Below are 10,213 nucleotides of genomic sequence, written 5' to 3'. Positions count from 1 at the left end.
ATATTCGTATTTAGTTTCCATATTGTTCATCTTAATAAAAACTATTCAATATCATTGTTGCTATGTGCATATTCCTGTGCGTGCGTGAGTGTGTGTGTGTGTATGTATACTAAAGTGTAAGTGTATGTATCCATGGCCCCAGAAAAAGAAAAGTAATCTAATAAAATACTACATCTCTTAAATGCAATTATGATTAAAATGATGCCGAAATCTTCTTTTCACTTTCCTTTAATCGTTATTATTATTATTATTATCACTAAGAGAATATTACAGGAGAAAATCAATATCTAGTCCCTTCTTTGTGTTGATGATGATATTATTCTGATCTACATAGATATATATATATGTTACCAGGGTAATAGTTTTATTCAATGGAAAGACAATGCAATTTATATCCTGCACGTTATTAGGTTGTTTGTTTTTTTTTCGTTATGAATTCACAAATTAACTGATATTGTAGTGAACAGAACACGGGTGGGAACAACGGAAGGTATGTAATACGAAATTACAGAGTTGCTTGGTAAAATAGAAAAACCATATAGTCAATCGTTAATTTGCAAAATATTATTCCATCATATCAAACCACACTGTTGCCTTTGCAAACATCAATCCATTGTCTTACATTTCATTGTTCATGCGGTTTTTTACACATCCCATTGTGTTCTCGCTCTTTCTTTCTTGATCTTCCTCCATCTTCTGCTGCCAGACATTACGTTCTTTACCTCGCGTCATATACTACTTATATCAATATAAGAAGCACACACCACTATATTACTACTTATTTCTTTTTTTTTATTATTATTATTAATTATCAATGGCTTTATTCAATATTATAGTTTTGGTATAAGATACAATTCTCAGTACAGAGTATTTCAATAAGTTCCCATTTCTTAATTCTTCATCGATCCCTAACGATAACCTATTGAGTAATTGTCAGTTACAAGTTAGTAGTCCAATCAATCAATATCTAAATAATATACATTTTCTTTTCAATGTATATTGTCAGCAACCACATTGTCTCGAATTCAGCTATTTTGTAACTCGTACAACGAGAGGTTGTACACGTTTTAGAAACTCACTTGAATTGGGTTATGTGATTCATAGACAATAATGATGTGATCACAATTGATTGATCACTGGGTGGTGACCAATGTCATGCGTGTCAAGTCCTTATTTAGTGCAGATCGAATGCTATCGATCATGTTGCAATGTGGCCATCAGTCTAGGTGACTCGATACTGCGGGCACTATATATTGAGATCAGGTGGTGATTTGAAGTAATCGACAGGAAACCCTGGACCCGGGTTTCGTGCTACTTGGCACTCGTCAGCAAGATGTACCTGTAATCTTGAGGGAACTGGTTCTCCCTGGCGGATTCGATCTCGTGTCACCCAGCTTCACAGTCGGAGACATTACCACTGAGCTATCCGAGCCAATCAATTGTGATTACATCTCAGTCCTACTGGAGATCGGTCGCGGCTTGGATAGCTAAATGGATTCATGAATTCAATTGTAAAATTACTAAAATCTAAAATTTTGTTTGATTGTCCGATTCATATGATGGAACAATTGATTATTCTGATGAACTAATCAAACTAATGAATCAACTAATTTTTTTTAGGTTTTTACTTATAGTTTGATTAAGTTGTCAAGAGTTGGCTTTTCAATAAATCATTGAAATCATTTCACTTGGTATTGTTTGCTTGTATATTTCTATTGTTGTGTAGGGCTGCAAATGTTCAATCTCTTAAAATCACTGGTTAAATATTGTCCATTGGTATCTAAGAGAATCAGTCAAATGTATGGTACTGATGGTTAACCATTTTGCTCGTTATCCATTCGTTTAACCCAATATTGATTGGTTATTGTTGATCTATAACCTGTCATCGTTTATCTATTTATTTTGATTGTATCTCTTTTTGGTGGAGTTTTGTTCTCTGAGCTGGATGGTTTGGTCGTGGAGCTTTCATCATTCTTCTGAACGACATCATCAGCACAAACTTCAGATAGAACTGAAGTGTTCGAATTTCTCCATATGTGTTTCACAGCTTGTTCTGTGCACCTCGATGTTGATTGGTTCTTGTTGACCTTAAATTTATCATTGTTTACTTCTTTGTTTTGGTTGTGTCTCCCATTGGTTTGATTTTTGTTCCTATATTTATGCATGATTTTCCTGATTAGTTGATAAATTGGATTGATTTCAATATGCTTGTTGATTGCTAATTGACCTGAGTGCCAGGCTTCTATCTGAAGTTTGTGCTGATGATGTCGTTCAGAAGAACGATGAAAGCTCCACGACCAAACCATCCAGCTCAGAGAACAAAACTCCACCAAAATCATCCACCTGAGCTACAAATCTTCTCCACCATCTCAGATTGTATCTCTCCTATATTTGTCCATCAATAGTTGATAGATTGGATTGATGTCATTGTGTTTGTTGATTGCTGATTGACCTGAGTGCCAAGCTTCTAAAAATTCTCTGGTGTTTTTGGAGTTTCCTCTGTCTAAGATTTCTCCATTTTCCCAAGCGAATGAATGTCCGTAGTTATCCACGTGTATTGATATAAACGATTATAAGTCATGATGTTTGACCGCTGATTAATGTTCGTGCAGAGGAAGATGAAATGGGAGTCCACCTTGTCCGATTTAGTATTTTTCGAATTCGGAACAATTTATTTTGTAGATGATATTCGGTTTTTCTCCTTTTGTCATTTCATCCTTTTGGTTTGTATAGGATTGATTGGAGTGATTTTGCTGGTTAGCATGCTACACGGCTTCAATAATCTTGTAATTTCTGATATGTTTTTCATATATAGTAGGATGATCCGTTTGTTGATTTCCATACTTGATTTCGTTTCTGATGATGAGTTGGGTTGATATTTTTTGATGAAGTTGATTGGGTAGCCGTTCTTTTGGAGTAAAGTCATTAAATAATTTTCTTCATTATTCCGCGCTGTAAGTATGATGTTGTGCGTTCTCATCCTCTTGAACGAAGTTTGTTCGCAGCTGATTTTGTGAGCTCTTCGGTCGTTGTTACTGTCATTGAGAATTCGATCTATCTTGGTCGGCTTCCGATATACTTAATTCTCTGGTTTTCCTGTGTTGTTTCTGGTGATTAGTACACCCAAAAATGATAGTTTATTATTTGACTCCTTTCTATTGTGAATTTTATTTCATCGAAGACGTTGTTGATCAGAGTGTAATTGTCTACCAGCTCGTCCATTTTGACGATGACGGATGTGTCACTTACATAACGATTTCTAATTTTTAGTTTGGTCACTAGTAAGGCTGTTCAGAAAAGCAATGAAAGCCCCGCAACCAAACCATCCAGATCAGAGAACAAAACTCCATTTAAACAGTTAAGTAAATGTTTTATTTAGTGAACCAGAAATTCATATAACTGGAGTTATTGTTACAACGTATCATGCTTATAATTAAGTATTTATAACCATTGTATTTTATTAAGTTTTGTAGATGGGGTTCCAAAATTGTACAGCCTACTTTGTAATATAGTCGTAATCTGTGGCAGGAGACCTTTCATGAGGTTACGTGTTATCGTTCTCAGTTGATAAAAATGTGTTAAGTGGTTCAAAGTAACGGAGAGGAAACCCTGAAACTTCATTTCACATTAGACGGCACCCGTCACTAAGGTGTTACTGTAATCCTGAGAGAACTGATATTCTTGATGGGTTTCGGACCCTGGTTAGCTAGTTTCACAGCCCAAGAGTTTATCGTTGAGCTATTCGAACTGTAGCTAGCGTCCTATGTCGTTAAGATATTTACAATTAACTTTATCACTGGTTTGTAACTATCATCATATTTTTATAGTTTTTCAGTATTGGTCGTTTGAATAATTTTTTATGATAGCGTTTTTTTAGCGCGTTAGTTTTCTACGGGATGGAGTAGATAACCCCACGCCTAACCTTCCTCCTTTATCCAGGCTTGGGACCAGCAGTAGCCCCCGGAGGGACTCCAGGCGATACAACACAGCATGCACCAATCCAATCACAATTGACGGAGAAGATTTGGAAGATGTAAAAACCTTTACATATTTGGGCAGCATCATTGATGAACAGGGTGCATCTGATGCAGATGTGAAGGCGCGGATCGGCAAAGCAAGAGCAGCACATTTACAACTGAGGAACATCTGGAACTCAAAACAACTATCAAACAACACCAAGGTCAGAATTTTCAATACAAATGTTAAGACAGTGCCGCTGTATGGGGTAGAAACCTGGAGAACTACGAAAGCCATCACACAGAAAATACAGGTGTTTATTAACAGTTGTCTACACAAAATACTTCGGATCCGTTGGTCAGACACTATTAGCAACAACGTACTGTGGGAGAGAACAAACCAGATGCCAGCGGAGGAAGAAATCATGAAGAAGTGCTGGAAGTGGATAGGACACACATTGAGGAAAGCACCCAACTGCGTCACAAGATAAGCCCTCACATGGAATCCTCAAGGCCAAAGGAGGAGAAGAGGAAGACCAAAGAACACATTACGCCAAGAAATGGAGACAGATAGACATGAGAAAAATGCTCCATTGGTAGTAACAGGCGTAAGTAAGTAGGTAAGTAAGTAAGTAAGTAAGTAAGTAAGTAAGTAAGTAAGTAAGTAAGTGAGTAAGTAAGTAAGTGAGTAGTGAAGTGAGTGAGTAGGTAAGTGAGTGAGTGAGTGAGTGAGTGAGTGAGTGAGTGAGTGAGTGAGTGAGTGAGTGAGTGAGTGAGTGAGTGAGTGAGTGAGTGAGTGAGTGAGTGAGTGAGTGAGTGAGTGAGTGAGTGAGTGAGTGAGTGAGTGAGTGAGTGGTAGTGAGTGAGTGTGAGTGAGTGAGTGAGTGAGTGAGTGAGTGAGTGGTGAGTGAGTGAGTGAGTGAGTGAGTGAGTGAGTGAGTGAGTGAGTGAGTGAGTGAGTGAGTGAGTGAGTGAGTGAGTGAGTGAGTGAGTGAGTGAGTGAGTGAGTGAGTGAGTGAGTGAGTGAGTGAGTGAGTGAGTGAGTGAGTGAGTGAGTGAGTGAGTGAGGTGAGTGAGTGAGTGAGTGAGTGAGTGAGTGGTGAGTGAGTGGTGGTGAGTGAGTAGTAAGTAAGTAAGTAAGTAAGTAAGTAAGTAAGTAAGTAAGTAAGTAAGTAAGTAAGTAAGTAAGTAAGTAAGTAAGTAAGTAAGTAAGTAAGTAAGTAAGTAAGTATTGATCGTGTTCTGTAGGATATCTAGTTACTCAAATTAGTGGTTACATTGATAGTTTCTGAAAAATTTTCAAGATAACCGAGTCAGAATAATGTTATGTTTATCGTTTATTTAATAGATGGAAATAATCAGCTGATTATTCAATCAATAACAAATTAGAACTTAGTTACCTAGTAACTTACATTTCACCCCTACATTTCTCAATCGATGGTATGAACAAACGCGAGCAATGATTCGAAGACATCGATAGACCAACATAAAAATCTCTTTTTTTAGATAAATGCTTTACAATCATAAAGTATGACACAGTGAACAGTCATGATGTATACTTGTCTTTTGTTTGGTAGACGAATATCTCACGGACGCCATATTTGATGCAAGTCGATTAAAGTTAAACAATTCTCTTAGTTCTGATCGAACTTGGATTCGGATGTGTGGTAATTGATGTGTCCAACGTGATTTTATTTCAATCCATTTGATTTTGACTACCATTGAAAACCTGGAAGCACTAGACGGCCGTTTCGTCCTAGTATCGGACTCCTCGGTAGTACGTACCCACGATCTTGCACGCTAGATCCAAACCAAGAGCCCTTGGTCTTGGGAGTGAATGCTTAACCTTTGAACCGCTGAGCCATCATCCAACAGCGTTAATGTCTAACTTCAAACAATCCACGAAATTGTGCGACCACCCTCCATTGTATGAGGTAAATAACTATCACTACCTGAGACGAATTAGCTCCACTGGTCAGGACATCTCACCAGAGCTCCGAGAATCCCCTGACGAAGCTAGTTATTAGTGAGTACATGGTAGTTATCACTTTGTGGTTGTGAGGATTGTTAAGTTTTCGCTTGAGATCATGAGTCGATCAATGTTAGATCACCATTGAGAACTTGGAAATACTGCTGAGGAGTCCCATACTAGGACGAAACTGCTGTTCAGCTCCTCCATGATTTCATCAGTGGTCTAACATCGATCGATTCATGGTCTCAATCAAAATATAACAATCTCCGCAACCCCAAACTGATAATTCTATTTTTGTTAAAGCTATGGCATAACATCACTCGTGTTTCTCTCACCATCCAGTGATCAATCAATCGTAGATAATAAATCGATCAAATCACCAAAACCTAAGTGTTTGGATAAAGTTACTAAATAGCTCAAATGGTTATAGAATTTATATCTTATAACATTTATGGATTGCGGTGATATAAACTACTAATCGATCAGTGGCGACTGATACTCATGTTCAGTTATTCATAATTTAACCAATAAGTAATCAATGTACAAATCATGGTATTGAAGTGAAGTTTATATTCATTAACTGACCTTAGTTATACAACTATTTAAAATAGAACAGCAATGGACATATGTTTTATTGAAGGATAGTATTCCTAAACAGTGAAAATGCACTATCCTATCGAAGTTCATCAGGTCTGGTTATGAAATTAGACGTGTTAACAGTTGAATGTTACCCCATCAATCTTGAAGTTGTACACTTATCATAAGTTATGCATGCGCAATGATTAGTAGTTTCCTACTAGAATGAAATAGCTATCTAGTATTACTTGATTTTCATTACTTGTTTAACTTAGATCAATCAATGATATAAACCATATGAGTTTATGAATCTTCGTTAGTATTTTCTTATTCTTCATATACCTAGTTATGTTAATTTGTATTATGAGCATAGATATAAAAATAATAATTTCAGCAATTGAGATCATGAATCAATTGAAGCTAGACCACCATGGAAAAACCTGGAAGCACTAGACGTCTTTTTTTTTGCGCGAGGCGGAATCGTAGATATACACTGCTGAGGAGTCCCACAATAGGACGAAATGGCTGTCTAGTGTTTCTAGGTTTTCCATGATGGTCTAACATCAATCGGTTCATGATCTCAACCGCTGAAATTCATACAATCTTCACAAAACCTCTTCTGATAATAAAAATAATAAATCTAGTATGATTACATAAGAAGCCTTATCACATATAAATGATGTTGTGTAAAAGAGAAATAAAAAAACAAAAAAAAATTGAGGTAAACTATTCAACATTTTGAGGGGTAGAAACTCCATTTTTTTTTAAAATTTTGTTTAAAAAGGAGACTTGTTTATTATTAGTAGTATGGAGATTACATTGATTAAATAAGATTTAGAAAGGATACTTTCCATTTATGAAGGAAAAACAGAGACATGGATACAAAACATACATACTCAGATATATTTCGATTTAAACACAAATATACACACATACGCCTAGATACATACAGATATAAACCAATCAGATTTCTATCATTGAAATTCAATTCAATTATAATATTAGTGATGATAAAGGATAAGAAGATAACTCAATCTGTAACTGAGTAATGAAAATTCTTGAGAAGAAGAAAATGTAATAATCACTTAAGATTTAGAGGTGGATTAAAAATAAATAAATTTGTATCGCTGGTTTATACAATTCAACATATATATATATTCTCGATTGAGATCATGAACCGATTGATGTTAGACCATCACAATTGAAAACCTGGAAGCACTGAACGGCCGTTTCGTCCTATTGTGGGCCTCCTCAGCAGTGCGCATCCACGACCCCGCGAGCGGGATTCGAACCCAGGGCCTTCGGTCTGGTCTCGCACGCGAACGCTTAACCAACTGGATAGAGACAGGTATCACCTCAGTACAATGGAAGTTGGTCGCGCAATTTCGTGCATTGGTTGATGTTAGAAATTATCACCATTGGATACCGGCTCAGTGGTCCAGTTGGTTAATCGTTCGCGCGCGAGACCGAAGGCCCTGGGTTCGAATCCCGCTCTCGGGGTCGTGGATGCGCACTGCTGAGGAGTCCCACAATAGGACGAAACGGCCGTCCAGTGCTTCCAGGTTTTCAATTGTGATGGTCTAACATCAATCGGTTCATGATCTCAATCGAAAAACTTAATAATCTCCACAACCCCTATACTAATATATATATTCATTTGAGATAAAGATTGTACGATTCAAGTCCTAGAGCGAACATTAACTCTGAGATACAGGTACATCTAGCTGATGAGTCCCAAAATAGGACGAAACACATGTCTTGCATTCCACTGTCAGCCACTATTCATCTTTTCTTATAATGCTTGGGAATTAAGGTAATATCGAGGCAATATGCACAGTATGCATATATGCTAATAACAAACTGATCAATCGCAGATCTAAACAACAATGAGAAGATACAAGTACACAATGCCAAGTGAATTTAAACTCTCCCCCCTTATTGCACATGCAAGTGGACTCAGTAACTAAGTGGATAGCGCAATAGTTTTTGAAGCAGACGGTACTGGGTTCGAGTCCTGGAGTGAAAATCAACAAGTCTGAGATGGAGGTACATCTAGTTGACAAGTCCCAAATAGAACGAAATGCTTGTTCTTATTATCGTACTTTTTCTTCCAAAATAGAATATTCCATCATCTTAATTTGTTTTCCTAACGTTACTCTACTGCTTTGTGGATTAAAGTTTCAAATCAAAGGCTTCGGCTCTGGCCTCCTAAGAAAACCATCTGCTTCTGTTTAGGCTCCTGAGTTGTATCTCAGCTCTCTCACAAATAGAATGTTTTACATGGTGCATATCTATTTGATACCTCCCTATAACAATGTTTATGTATTTAAATGAACACTTTACGTTTTCTAAAGAAATCGAACAGATATTACAGATTATTATGAAGTTAATGAGAAACAATATTAAAATTGTAGTTGTGTATGATTACATCACATCCCATTGTATTTACCAATTTACATGTTTGTGTGGACATACATACACTAGGGAGGAGTAATCGAGCAATGCAATCAAGGGTCAATGAACATGTGCCTAGATGGCTTCAACATCAATGTGTGTCAAATAATCCGATCAATGTGGGAGGTAGAAACATATAATTGAAACGGGGCACAAAATTAACATTCATACAGCTTTTAGAACGTTGTATAGAAATTGTCAAGGCCAAATTCTTAAGTTTATTGAAGCCGTGGCTATTCGTAAATTTAATCCCCCCTTATGTGTAACCTTGAATTTACCTTGGTAATCCTTAAGTCATTCTATGGCCTAGGATAACGCGACAATTTCTTATTCTTTCTCTCCCCCCCCCTTTGTTACTTTTTTACTTGAACTTTCATTTAATTGACCTTTATTAATTTTCATATAAAAATGCCTTGACAAGTATATATGTGTGACCATATTGTTCGGAATGTATAGCGCAAATATATTACATTTTTCAGATAAACTCCGTTTGAAGCGAATGGTACTGGGTTCGAGTCCTAGAGTGAACATCAACTCTGAGATGCGGGTACATCCAGCTGACGAGTCCCAAATAGGATGAAACGTGCGTCCTGGATTTCACTGCTAGCCACTATCTATCATTGCTTACAAATAGCTTGTGAATTCAGGCAATATTGAGGCATACGCACAGTACGCACATATGCCAATAACAGACTGATCAACTGCAGTCGTAAACCTCAATGGGAAGATACAAGCCAAATAAAACCAAGTAAATTCCGTCTTCTCATTGTTCTATCGAAATTTATAAAAGAGATTAATTGCTTTAAATTGTATTCAGCAACAGAAGATAAGAGAATGGATTTTGTTCTATATGGGACTTGTCAGTATCTTGTAGGTCATATAGAAGTATTAATGTTTTTTAATTCGATGACTTCAATCCAATACCTATCACTGGAATTTCAAACAGTCCATTCAACAAGTTAATAAGTTCAGATAGTTATTTGTTTATTCAAAAAGTAAAATGTTTCTTGTAAAGATTTGGGTTAATCTATTGAGAATATTAAATCGAGGGATCCATTAGACATACGTATAGAAGTCAATAAAGACTGATCATAATTCAGTTTTCAATATTAACAACAGATCAGTACAAAACTAGCCTAATGGATAACACATTGTGATTTAAAGCAAAAGATATGTGGTTTAAGTCTTAATATGAACAACAAAATTGTGATTCAGATACATTTAGCTGATAGGATCACCAAAAGAACTCAACGCA

The sequence above is a fragment of the Schistosoma haematobium genome, chromosome 2 (assembly GCF_000699445.3).
Source record: "Schistosoma haematobium chromosome 2, whole genome shotgun sequence".
NCBI classification, from domain to species: Eukaryota; Metazoa; Platyhelminthes; class Trematoda; order Strigeidida; family Schistosomatidae; genus Schistosoma; species Schistosoma haematobium.
Note: the sequence above shows the minus strand (reverse complement) of the source record.